The following is a 14,032-nucleotide window of genomic DNA, read 5'->3' as shown; positions in this document are numbered from 1 at the left end:
TGGTGCATGCTTTGGGGGCTGCCTGCATTCATCCTGCACTGGAAGACATTAAGAAATCTCCCATGGGTCGATGGAATCTTCCCTCTGCTCCAGCAGGCTCCAAACTTCAGTGTCACCGGTACTCTGGGACCCCTCTCATCCTGACGAGCATGGCCCCTGGAACACGGGTGGTGGACCCAAGTGACCCAGACTGTCCAGTGGTCCAACTGTCCAAATTTGGAGAACGTAAGTCCTTGCCTCCCCTCTCCAGACAGTAATCGTGTGCACCGCATGAATTGCAGCTGCTAGGGCTTCTGTGCACATTTCCAAGGAATCTTTCATGCACAGCCAAGCCCAGGTCCCCTGCACTCCATCCTGCATTGCTCAACTCCTAAGTTGACCTCCGGCTTTGTGGGACCCTCTTTAGTAGTGTTGAGACAACCGCCATGTTCAGTCTTCTTGAACCCGTGTTCAAGGACTTCTGCGGGTGCTATCTTCTTGTGCATGGGCTCTCTACGTTGCTGAGGGTCCCCTCTATCTCCTCTCCCAAGTGGCGACATCCTGGTCCTTCCTGGGCCCAGGCAGCAACCTCTTTCTTCAACCGCGACTCTTGCAGCTAGCAAGGCTTGTTTGCGGTCTTTTGCCAAAGAAACAACTCTGCATCCTCCAGCACTCTGTGGGACATCTTCTGCATGAAGGAGAAGTTCCTAGCACCTTTCGTTGTTGCAGAATCTTCAGCTTCTTCCATCCAGAGGCAGCCATTTTGCACCTTCATCCGGGGTTTAGTGGGCTCCTGCCCCCCTGGACACTTTCGCGACTCTTGTACTTGGTCCCCTTCCTTTGCAGGTCCTCGGGTCCAGGAATCCGTCTTCAGTGCTTTGCAGTCTGTTGCGGTCTTTGCAAAATCCTCTATCACGACTTTAGTGTGTTTTTGGGGAAATAGTAGTAATTTACTCCTACTTTCCAGCGTCTTGGGGTGGGGTATCTTGGACACCCTTAGTGTTTTCTTACACTCCCAGCGACCCTCTACGCACTACACTAGCCTAGGGATCCACTTGTGGTTTGCATTCCACTTTCTTAGTATATGGTTTGTGTTGCCCCTAGGCGTATTGCATCCTATTGTATTCTGCAGTGTTTGCACTACTTTCTGACTGTTTAACTTACCTGATTTTGGTTTGTGTGTATATTTTGTGTATTTTACTTACCTCCTAAGGGAGTATATCCTCTGAGATATTTTTGGCACATTGTCACTAAAATAAAGTACCTTTATTTTTACTAAACCTGAGTATTGTGATTCTTATGATATAGTACCTATATGATATAAGTGGTATAGTAGGAGCTTTGCATGTCTCCTAGTTCAGCCTAAGCTGCTCTGCCATAGCTACCTCTATCAGCCTAAGCTGCTAGAACACTACTAATCTACTAATAAGGGATAACTGGACCTGGCACAAGGTGTAAGTACCATCAGGTACCCACAATAAACCAGGCCAGCCTCCTACATTGGTGGTGCAGCGGTGGGATAAGTACTTGTAACTGCTTTACCACTTTGTGATTGGTGCTTTTCATAAGAAAACCATATTCTTAATGCTTAAAAATATACACAGTTAACCTAAACAGTCTAACTCTCTTTCTAAAAACTTTCTAAAAAGTTTCAGAAAAGTTTTAAAAAGTTTTTCTCTTTTCTTTAAAAGTGTCTATACTGTTTTTTCTCTTTCCTAAACCCTTTCTTGCAACTATGTCCATAGTAGAGGCCACTCCCAAAGTTGTACAGACAATGTTTGACAATTTAAACTTTAAAGGTTTGAGGGGTCTCTGCATAGAAAGAAGTTTAGGGATTGGTAGGAACCCTACCAAAGATATTCTCCTTAGTCTTTTCCTTGAAAGTGACCAGAACCAGTCTGGTCAAACCCAAGATCAGGCGGTAGAGGAGGAGGGTACCCAGAGATAATCAGGGGAGGGCCCTGAGGACTCTGGGGAGGGAACTTCCAAATACCTTTCTACTAACAGGCCATCTAGTGAAGCTGGTAGTGGGAGGGGGTCACACACTAGCAGGGCACCTTTCACTCCAAAAGGCCAGGTAACTCGAGTTCAGGTAGTTAGAGATAGGTCCACTTCTGCCTATTCCCACATCACCTCTGTGTCAGAGAATTCCTAAGCCTCCCACCCTGTGGATCACACCCTAGACAGGGAACTCAGAAAGCTGAGGTTGGAAGGGGCCAGGCTGAAGCTGAGACAGCAGCAGTTGGCCTTAGACAGGGAGTCTCTAGATGTAGAGATGGAAAGACAGAAGTTGGGGTTAGTTCACATGGTGGCAGCAGCAGTATTCTTGATAGTCATCCTGATAGAGAAACAGCTTCAAGGAACATGCCCAAAATTGCCCCCCTTACAAGGAGGGGGATGACATAAACAAGTGGTGTTCTGCACTTGAGAGGGCCTGTATGGTACAGTTGGTCCCTCAAAGGCAGTGGGCTGCTATCTTGTGGCTATTTTTCACTGGCAAAGGTAGGGATAGACTCCTTACTGCCAGGGAGAGTGATGCCAACAACTACAAAGTTTTGAAAGATGCACTCTTAGATGGATTTGGCTTAACCACTGAACAATACAGGATAAAGTTCATAGATACCAAAAAAGAGTCCTCTCAAGACTAGACAGACTTTGTAGACGGTTCAGTGAAGGCCTTGGAGGGATGGTTACATGGCAGTAAGGTGACTGACTATGAAAGCCTATATAATCTTATTTTGAGAGCGCATATTTTGAATAATTGTGTGTCTGACTTGTTGCATCAGTACTTGGTAGACTCAGATCTGACCTCTCCCCAAGAATTGGGAAAGAAGGCAGACAAATTGGTCAGAACAGAGTGAGCAGAAAAGCTCATGAAGGTGGTGACAAGGATGGCAAGAAGAAGGATGGTAAGTCTTCTGACAAGGGTAGGGACAAAGATAAAAAGAACTCTTGAGTCTTCATCAGGCCCACAAAAATCCTCTGGGGAGGTGGGTCCGGAACCTCTTCAAACAATCAAAAGAAGCCATGGTGTTATTTATGTAAAAGTAAAGGCCATTGGGCAAGTGATTCCACTTGTCCAAAGAAAAACACCAAGGCTCCCACTACTGCAACCCCAACTGCGTCCTCTAATGCCCCTAGTAATAGCAGTGGTGGTGAGAAGACTACTACAAACAGCCAATCAAAGGGTGTAGCTAGGTTCACCATTAGTAATGTAGTTGGGGTTGGTCTTGTTAGGGAGACCACAGAGGCTGTTTTAGTCTCTGATGGTGATATTGACTTTGCCACCTTGGTTGCTTGTCCCCTTAATATGGGTAAGTACAAGCAACTACCCCTAATAAATGGTGTTGAGGTGAAGGCCTACAGGGGCACAGGAGCCAGTGTCACTATGGTGATTGAGAAAATCACCTACCTGGTCAGCAGTACCAAGTGACTGATGCCCATAACAACACTCTTAGCCACCCCATGGCTGTTGTGAATCTCAACTTGGCGGAGGAGGGGTTACTGGTCCAAAAAAAGTTGTGGTAGCCACAGATTTACCTGTAGACTGCTTACTAGGCAATGATTTGGAGACATCAGCTTGGGCTGAAGTGGAGTTGGAGGCTCATGGAGCAATGCTGGGCATTCCAGGGCATATCTTTGCTATCACAAGGGCTCAGGCCCAGAAGCAAGGAGGACAGGGAAACTTGGATCCTGGAAATATTGACTAAGTGCGCCCAAAAGCTTGTGGTAGAAAGGGTAAATCATTGCCCACAATCCCTCCCTGTCCAGAAGATTCCCCTTTTGAGGAAGAAGAATCCTATCCCTGTGCAGAACTTACACCAGATGAGCTGGTAGCAGACACTGCTGAGCTTTTGGGTGCAGGGGGGGCCTGCTAGGGAAGAGATGAGTGTGGCACAGCAGACCTGTCCCACACTAGAGGTTTTAAGACAGTAAGCTGTCAAACAGCAGAATGGGGATAGCACTGATAGCCATAAAGTCTATTGGGAAGATAACCTCCTCTATAGTGACTCAAGGGACCCTAAACCTGAAGCTGCCAGGAGATTGGTCATCCCTTTGCAGTATAGGGAGTTTCTTCTGACTTTGGCTCATGATATTCTTTTGGCTGGGCATTTGGGCCAGAGTAAAACTTGGGACAGACTTGTTCCATTGTTTCACTGGCCTCATATGTCAGAGGGCACCAAGGAGTTTTGTCGCTCCTGTGTGACCTGCGAAGCCAGGAGAAGACTGGTAGCACACCTAAGGCCCCATTAATTCCACTTCCAGTGGTTGGGATGCCCTTTGAAAGGGTAGGGGTTGACATAGTGGGCCCCCTTGACCCTCCAACAGCTTCAGGCAATAGGTTTATCCTTGTGGTAGTGGACCATGCCACTAGGTATCCTGAAGCTATTCCCTTGAGGGCCACTACAGCACCTGCAATGGCAAAAGCCCTCCTGGGAATATTTTCCAGAGTGGGATTCCCTAAGGAGGTGGTGTCAGACAGAGGTAGTAACTTCATGTCTGCATACCTCAAAGCTATGTGGAAGGAATGTGGTGTAACTTACAAGTTCACTACTCCTTATCATCCATAGACGAATGGTCTGGTTGAGAGGTTTAATAAAACTCTCAAAGGCATGATCATGGGACTCCCTGAAAAACTCAGAAGGAGATGCGATGTCCTATTGCCATGGTGTAGTATTGTACTGTATTAGTATTGTATATGGCTTCAAATAATATTGTAGGTTGTATTATTTTAATGTTGGGTTGTATTTCACATTCTTAGGAGTTATGGTATTATGTTAAGTATATTTGTAGTGTATGGTATCTTCCATCTCCTCCTGTGGCATTTAGATTCTTCCTCAGCTGTGACAGCATTCTGAGCTGGACTGTTGGATGTGCTGATGCGTGGGATGAGGTTGGAGTTCCTTTTAACTTAAGAAGATATCTTGGAATTAAATACTGAAGACAACGCTATTTGTGTGGACTTATTTTCGTCTTCAACTACATTACTACATTTTGGCGACGATCCTGGCGAAGGAACCCAGCTCCCTAAGGAACTCTAACTCGCTCCTGGCTTTAGGATTGTGGTTTTCACCTTCCTTTTACTTTTTCTACTCTGAGGTACTGTTACTTTTACATACTTTTTTTTTCACCCCTCTTTACTTTAATTCTGTGATTTGTTTGTATATTCCCATCTTTTCTTCTCATCTATTTCTCCTTTGTCTATTTGTCTCCTTTGTCTTTTTATCTTTAATATAATAATATAATTTATTCACTTTAACTGAGTGGTCGCTTTCATTTTATTCCCCTGTCCTTATTTAATTATTATTGTAAAGGATCTTGGTTTCGTTCTTACACGGCACGCGTCACGCGGTATCCAAGCAACGTGAATAACTTGTTCGCATGCTCGTCTCTGCTTTCGCACGTGGTCTATTACTGATGCCACCGTTCTGGTGACGTTAGACTATGTATTGACCTCCGTTATCTGAACAAACAAGTCGTTGAGGATAGATTTACATTGCCTAATATCAACAAAATGATAACCTCATTTCCACTCTCGATCTGACCTCGGCGTACCATCAAGTACAATTGACTGAAGACTCTAAACTTTTAACTTCGTTTATTACCCCCTTTGGTGTCTTTAAATTCAACCGCATGCCTTTTGGTTTATGTTCAGCGGCTGCTGTATTTCAAAGACTTATGCAAGACATTTTAGGGGGGTTGGAAGGTGTTTGTTTCTTTCAAGATGATGTATTGGTTTTCACAAACACACGTGAAGAACACATTAAGAAGTTGAGAGATGTACTTTTAATTTTCAGATCTAAGGGAATTACACTGAAGAAAGAAAAGTGTACATTTCTTCAGTCTGAAATTACATATTTGGGTCACGTTATTTCAAGTAATGGGGTTAAGCCGAAAAAGGAATTAGTACGCACTATTATAGGATTATCCGCACCAACGTGTAAGAAAGATGTTCAGGTGTTCCTGGGTATGGCAGAGTTCTATGCCAGGTACATTCCCAATTTTGCTAAGAGGTCGAGCTCCATTAGATCATTGCTTAGGAAAGGCATTGAGTCTGTCTGGTCTGCTAATTGTGAGTTGGAATTCCAGGACCTTAAGAAAGCTCTTGCTTCTGCACAATCCCTTAGCAGTTTCCAACCTGGTCTTCTGTGTTGTCTTACAACAGATGCTTCCGATAAAGGTTTGGGATGTGTGCTGAAACAACTAAGGAACGGAACAGAGATTACTATTGCCTTTGCATCACGCACCCTGCGTGGTGCAGAGTTAAATTATTCCACAATTGAGAAAGAGGCTTTAGCAATTTATTGGGCAATTAAGAAATTCAGACAATTTCTTTGGGGAATTGATTTTGAGGTACGGTCCGATCACAAACCTCTGCAAGAGATCTTTGGAAAGAAAGGTCTGGATAACATATCCTCCCGCATCTCTAAGTGGGTGGTGGGGCTGCAGGATTATCGGTTTACAGTGAAATATGTTCCTGGGTGTGACAACAAAACGGCAGACTGTTTGTCTCGATTAACATCTGATGATTTCAACTGTACATCGTGGTGGACGGATGAGGGAATGCAAGTTTGTGCTATCACTGATTAGTGTGTTTCAGAGCGTGAGTGGCGTGAAGAGTTAGGTAAGGATCAAGATCTCACTAAAGTGATAAGTCTGCTAGAGTCAGGAAATTGGAGGAATGATCAAGATGTTTCCATTTCTCCATTCAAGAAGGTGTGGGATGAGTTGTGGTTGCATGAGGGTTTGTTATTGAGAGGTAACAAGCTCATTCCTCCGTATTCCCTGCGTGAACACCTTCTTGATCTCTCACATTCTAGTCATCAGGGAATAAGCAAAACTAAAGAAAGAATGAGGGCATCGTATTGGTGGCCTGGTATGGACATTGCTTTGGAAAGAAGAGTCAGAGAATGTGTTGAATGTCGCTTAGCAGACAAAGCGCTCAAGGTGAGAACTCAACCGTTGATAATTAAAGAAATTCCCAAAGAAGTTTGGGAAGAAGTTGCTATTGACATAATGGGACCCATTGCTTCAGGGTCGTATTCTAATTATGTTATAGTGCTTATGGATATGCTTTCTCGCTGGCCAGAAGTGTTGATTGTTTCAGAAGTAACTTCAAAGGTTGTGGTAGATTTCCTTTCTACGGTGTTAGCAGGGAGGGAAATCCTAGAGTGATTTTGTCTGACAATGGAGTTCAATTCACCTCAAAGTATTTGTGTGACTTTCTATCCTCAAGAGGTATTATGCACAAATAATGTGCACTTTATCATCCAGAAACGAATGGCATGGTAGAGCGGTTCAACAGAACATTGAAAGAAACTATTCAATTTGCTAAAGTCAATGGGGTTCAGTGGGAAAGTTTGGTGGAGAGAAAAGTTGAGGAGTATAGGTTCACACCACATTCCAGCACTGACCACACTCCTTTTTTGTTGTTTAGAAAGCGTGTACCACATACCAAGATCAATCCCCCTTGGCTTAAAAACCATCTCTCTTTCAGTGTAAATGAAGATGTTATCAAAAAGAATGCTAAAGAGAAAGATAAATATCACCATCGTAGAAGGAAAGAAATATATGATGTTCGTAAGTCGGTGAAAAAGTGTTCTGTACGTATTGGGGACAGAGTTAAAGTTAAATTGCCGGAAAGACACAAGTCTAACATTTCACAATTTAGTCCGATACATGAGGTTGTTAAAGTGTTTAAGGGGGCCGTCAAACTTGATGATGGGCGTGTTTGGAATTTGAATAGAATTTTTGTGATATAGTTTGTGGGGAGGGGGGGGGGGTGTAGCATTGTATTGTATTAGTATTGTTTTGTATTAGTATTGTATTTAGTATTGTATATGGCTTCAAATAATATTGTAGGTTGTATTATTTTAGTGTTGGGTTGTATTTCACATTCTTAGGAGTTATGGTATTATGTTAAGTATATTTGTAGTGTATGGTATCTTCCATCTCCTCCTGTGGCATTTAGATTCTTCCTCAGCTGTGACAGCATTCTGAGCTGGACTGTTGGATGTGCTGATGCCTGGGATGAGGTTGGAGTTCCTTTTAACTTAAGAAGATATCTTGGAATTAAATACTGAAGACAACGCTATTTGTGTGGACTTATTTTCGTCTTCAACTACATTACTACACATGCCTCCTTTTTGCTTATAGGGAGGTACCCCAAAAAGGAGTGAGCTTCAGCCCCTTTGAACTCCTCTATGGACACCCTGTAGGAGGCCCCCTTGCTCTCGTAAAGGAGGGTTGGGAACAACCTTTAAAAGCTCCTAAGCAAGACATTGTGGACTATGTACTTGGCCTAAGATCTAGAATGACAGAGTACATGAAAAAGGCCAGTAAAAACCTTCAGGCCAGCCAAGAGCTCCAAAAGCAATGGCATGACCAGAAAGCTGTCCTGACTCAGTACCACCCAGGACAGAAGGTGTGGGTATTGGAGCCTGTGGCCCCAAGAGCACTCCAGGACAAATGGAGTGGACCCCATCTCATTGTGGAGAAAAAAGGTGAGGTCACCTATTTGGTAGACCTGAGCACTGCCAGAAGCCCCCTCAGGGTGCTTCATGTCAATCGCCTGAAACCTTATTATGACAAGGCTGACTTAAGCCTGCTCATGCCACTGATGAGGGGCAGGAAGAAGACAGTGACCCACCTCCCTGACCTCTTCTCCACCACTGAAGCTGATGGCTTAGTGGAGGGAGTTGTGCTTGCAGATTGCCTTACTGCTGAGCAGAAGGATAACTGCATAAATCTCTTAGATCAGTTTTCTGACCTCTTCTCACTGATCCCAGGTACCACTACCTGGTGTGAGCACATAATCGACACAGGAGACAGTTTACCTGTCAAAAGTAAGATTTATAGGCAGCCTGACCATGTCAGAGATTGCATTAACCAAGAGGTAGAGAAAATGTTAGATCTAGGAGTGATTGAACCTTTTGAAAGTCCCTGGGCTAGCCACATGGTGCTTGTCCCCTAACCTCACAGTAAAGATGGTAAAAAGGAAATTAGGTTTTGTGTGGACTATAGAGGTCTCAATCAAGTAACCAAAACTGATGCTCACCCTGTACTCAGGGCAGATGAGCTAATAGATACACTGGCTTCTGCCAAGTATCTAAGCACTTTTGACTTAACTGCAGGGTATTGGCAGATTGACTTGTCAGAAGATGCTAAACCTAAAACAGTATTTTCAACCATGGGCGGGCACTACCAGTTCACAGTTATGCCCTTTGGATTGTAAAATGCACCTGTCACTTTTCAGAGGTTGGTGAATACAGTCCTCCAAGGATTGGAAGCCTTTAGTGCAGCATATCTAGATGATATAGCTGTCTTTAGCTTGACCTGGGATGATCACCTGGACCACCTGTGGAAAGTTTTGGAGGCCCTGAAAAAGGCAGGCCTCACTATCAAGGCTTCAAAGTGCCAGATAGGGCAGGGGAAAGTGGTTTATCTGGGCCATCTGGTAGGTGGGGAACAGATTACACCACTGCAGGGGAAGATCCAAACCATTATGGAATGGGCTCCCCCTACAACTCAAACCCAGGTGAGAGCCTTCTTAGGCCTCACAGGGTACTATAGGAGGTTCATTAAGAACTATGGCACCATAGCTGCCCCTCTTAATGACTTCACATCCAAAAAAATACCTACAAAGATATTATGGACAGATAGCTGTCAAAGGGCTTTTGATGAGCTCAAACAGGCCATGTGCTCTGCACCTGTCTTAAAAAGCCCTTGTTACTCCAAAAGATTCATAGTCCAGACTGATGCTTCTGCATTATGGGTAGGGGCAGTTCTATCACAACTTAACAATGAGGGCCAGGACCAACCTGTTGCTTATATCAGCAGGAGGTTGACCCCTAGAGAAAAGCGTTCGTCTGCCATAGAGAGGGAGGCCTTTGCTGTGGTCTGGGCCCTGAAAAAGTTGAGACCATACCTGTTTGGTACCCACTTTATTGTTCAGACAGACCACAAACCTCTATTATGGCTTAAACAAATGAAAGGTGAAAACCCTAAATTGTTGAGGTGGTCCATCTCCCTACAGGGAATGGACTATACAGTGGAACATAGACCTGGGAGTACCCACTCCAATGCAGATGGACTCTTCAGATATTTCCACTTAGACAATGAAGACTCATCTGGGCAAGGATAGCCTTATTGTCCCTCGTTTGGGGGGGTTGTGTAGGAAAGTACCATCTTACCTGGCATGTTACCCCCATTTTTACATGTATGTAAGTTTGTTTTTGCCTGTCTCACTGGGATCCTGCTAGCCAGGACCCCAGTGCTCATAGTCTGTGGCCTGGATGTGTGTACCTGTGTAGTGACTAACTGTGTCACTGAGGCTCTGCTAACCAGAACCTCAGTGCTTATGCTCTCTCTGCCTTTAAAACTGTCACTATAGGCTAGTGACCATTTTTACCAATTCTAATTGGCACACTGGAACACACTTATAATTCCCTAGTATATGGTACCTAGGTACCTAGGGCATTAGGGTTCCAGGAGATCCCTATGGGCTGCAGCATTTCTTTTGCCACCCAAAAGGAGCTCAGACAAATCTTACACATGACTGCCACTGCAGCCTGAGTGAAATAAGGCACATGTTATTTCACAGCCATTTTACACTGCACTTAAGTAACTTATAAGTCACCTATATGTCTAGCCTTCCCTTGCTGAAAGTTAGGTACAAAGTTAATAAGTGTGAGGGCACCCTTGCACTAGCAAAGGTGCCCCTACATAGTTCAGGGCCATTTACCCTGACTTTGTGAGTGCAGAGAAGCCACTAAACGCGTGCACTACATATAGGTCAATACTTATATGTAGCTTCACAATTGTAACTCCGAGTAAGGTCAAGTAACATGTCTAAGATCATGGAATGGTCCCCCCATGCCAAATCTGGTATTCGGGTGTCAATCTCATGCATTCCTGGGGCTCCACTGTGGACCCTGGGTACTGCCAAACCAGCTCTCTGGGGTTTTATCTGCAGCTACCGCTGCTGCCACCCCACAGACAGAGTTCTGCCCTCCTGGGGTCTGGGCAGCCCTAGTTCAGCCTAAGCTGCTCTGCTATAGCTACCTCTATCAGCCTAAGATGCTAGAACACTACTAATAAGGGATAACTGGACCTGGCACAAGGTGTAAGTGCCATCAGGTACCCACTATAAGCCAGGCCAGCCTCCTACACGAGCTATCTGCTGAACTCTGCTCTTAACGCTGGTATTCTTTTTGGCTTATGAAGGTGCAATTATGCACGTTTTCTTCAAGTTATGTTATGATGTTCCCATTAACAAATTAGTAATTGAACTGACTGAACAAAGATTGATCTAACAGATGATTTAGTATTGAAATCAATAGGGAAATAAAAATTGTTTAACTCTTCACCGAGTTGTGGTTATTTAAGAGAAGATGGTTTATTATTTGTAGCTATGCTGATTATTGATTTTGATAGTTACTACATGACTAGGATACTCCATGCGATTCAAAAGGTTCATCGACCTATACGCATCCCCTTGTAAGTTCACTTACTAAGGACCAGGCGCGCTTGAAGTAGAAAAGCTTGAACAACAGTTCTCTATTTGTTTTCTGGATGAAATGGTTTTGCTTTCTTTAGAAGGGAGAGGTGGTACATGCCATGCTTGTTTTATTGGCAATATGTGCATTGAGGCAAAGGTTGGTGTTCAACATGTATCCAATTGATTTGACATTCAATGGGAGTTGGGTTTGAAGCCAGCAATGTCATTGTGCCAGGTCTGTACTGTGTCTTGTTTGTGGTTTTGGCAAATAACAGGAATTCTGTCTTGGTTGGATTAAGCTTCAAGTAGGTTCTGGACAGGTCTGGATGGTGTTCTAGAAGTGCTTGAACCACTGGCTGTCTCAAGCAGAGGGGAGTTTCATTCATGTCTCGGGTGTGCCTACGAGGACAGGGCGGTTGACTAACAGCTGACAGGAACAGCAATGGCAGGAGGAAGGGGCCATTTCCATCTGTGGTTACTTGATCTCTCTCTCTTGTATGGCGTGATGAGGACCAGCAAGCGAACCGGGGCCTAGTGAGGACCATCCAGCGAGGTAGGGCCCAGTGAGGACCATCCAGCGAGGTAGGGCCTGGTGAGGACCGGTCAGCGAGGTGGGGCCTGGTGAGGACCGGTCAGCGAGGTGGGGCCTGGTGAGGACCGGTCAGCGAGGTGGGGCCTGGTGAGGATCAGCCGGGGCCTGGTGAGGATCAGCCAGGGAGCCGGGGCCTGGTGAGGACCTTCCAGGGTGCCAGGGACTGGTGAGGACCAGCGTGCGAGCTGGGACCTGGTGAGGCCTAGTTAGGACCAGGATACTGAGCTCACTCTCAATCCTTTCACGAGACCAGACTAAACAGTTGTTTCATCCTCTCTTGCAGGACCAGACAAGGGCCAGTACAGAGATCCAGGGACACCAGACACTGGGGTGCTGAACTTACACCCCCTGTTTTTCATTGAAGTTCTCGATTAAACAGATACAACTGTGTGAAATCTCCTTGAGAGATTCAATTTATTCCTCATCTCACTGGACTCACAATCTGCAGAAAGATGTACAGAATGAAACTCCTTGAACATTGGTCATATTGACTGTTCTCCCCTTCTCTGCCATAAAGCCCTGGTCCATACCAAACATTTCAGTATAATGATCACGTGAATACCCATGCCTGTAATTTCATTTAACAAGTGTATGCGTTCTGTGAGTTGCAGTCTTTTTTAGTTTACAGTACCCCCCCCACACACACTTCCAGACAGGTTTTAGCTCTCGGATAATCTCGGATATAATCTCGGATTATAATAATACATGATAATAAAAGGATATAATCTCGGATTATAATAATAAATGATAATAAAAGGTAAAATAACTCTGGAGGTTGATGTATTCGCTGGAGTATCTTTTTTTTTTGTCTAGCCCTAGTTTTCAATCAAATTAGTATAGTGTTAATATGGTTCCTGCAAAGCACATAATGTAACATACAAAAGACAGATTTTGATAGATGGCTTATTGCTTTTAACACAGAGATCCTAATGCTACTTGCAGTTCATATATTCATATATTATAATCCTGCTAATATAGTAAAGTGAGCCGTGAAGGACATGTGGCTCCCACACCCTGTAACCCTCACTGACGTATGCAAGACATCCTACATACACATTGATTTACACACATATAATTTACTATCAATGTACAATGTGTACCTGTGATGTAAAGCGTTCTGACACCCTGCATTGGGATAAGTAGCGCTCTAAAAGAAATAAAACAATATAGATATTTTTAAATTGTTCTTTGAGTAACTATTGGGACGGACCAACAAATCTGACATTATTTCAGTGCATACGTCAATCTTGCATGCAGGGACTGAACAAAGCCAAAAGCATGCATGCCTCTTTAATAGCTGTGAGGTGATAATCCCTGTGCCCTTGATATTGCAGCTAGGTGAGAGCCTCCGTGGCTCCCAGCCGGATACTCCAAAGAAATAATGCCTGACCGCCCCTTAATTAAGGCCTTTGTAATGGGCCCAGTTGGAATGTGATAAGCCCCCTCCCCGTCCGCACTTTGCTGCTCAGTAGAAAGCAGACAACGCGCAGGCGCTGTTGGATGTGTCCCGGTGTCTGAACACTACACCGGGACAGGTAGCATCTTTCTGTGGGACCCAACCTCTTGGCGGGTAGACGCCGTGTGCCCCGCCCCCTGGACAGGCCTCACCTCCTCGGCGGCGCCCTGGACAGGCCTCTCCCGGTGCTGCGGCCACTTCTCACAGGAGCTCTCGGTGAAGGATTCTCATTGAGTCTCGCGCTGAGCCTCGGTGCGCTATGCACAGGCTCCGAAGAGAGACACTGCTCCCCTGGACCTGCCCAGAGGCGCTGGATGCTGGACTGAGGCTCGCAACACAGGGCGCTTTAATACCACACACCAGGTACTAGGCGCTACACACACAACAGGTACTAATCACACCGAATAAGGAAAAGGACAGAAATGTTCTCAACTATTTTGTATCTTTCAGCCTCAGTACCTGGTTCTGTTGATGCTGCTGCCCCCTCATTTATCTCAGGGGCGTT

General features: G+C 44.9%; 1 pseudogene; it reads right to left on the bottom strand.

Annotated features, from left to right (window-relative positions):
* LOC138299230 (zinc finger protein 850-like) overlaps positions 1 to 13,786 on the bottom strand; it is a 161,856-nt pseudogene extending 148,070 nt beyond the window's left edge.
* Between the last annotated feature and the right edge of the window lie 246 nt (positions 13,787 to 14,032).

This window comes from Pleurodeles waltl, chromosome 6, assembly GCF_031143425.1.
Source record: "Pleurodeles waltl isolate 20211129_DDA chromosome 6, aPleWal1.hap1.20221129, whole genome shotgun sequence".
NCBI classification, from domain to species: Eukaryota; Metazoa; Chordata; class Amphibia; order Caudata; family Salamandridae; genus Pleurodeles; species Pleurodeles waltl.
This window is presented reverse-complemented; position numbering and strand designations above follow the sequence as displayed.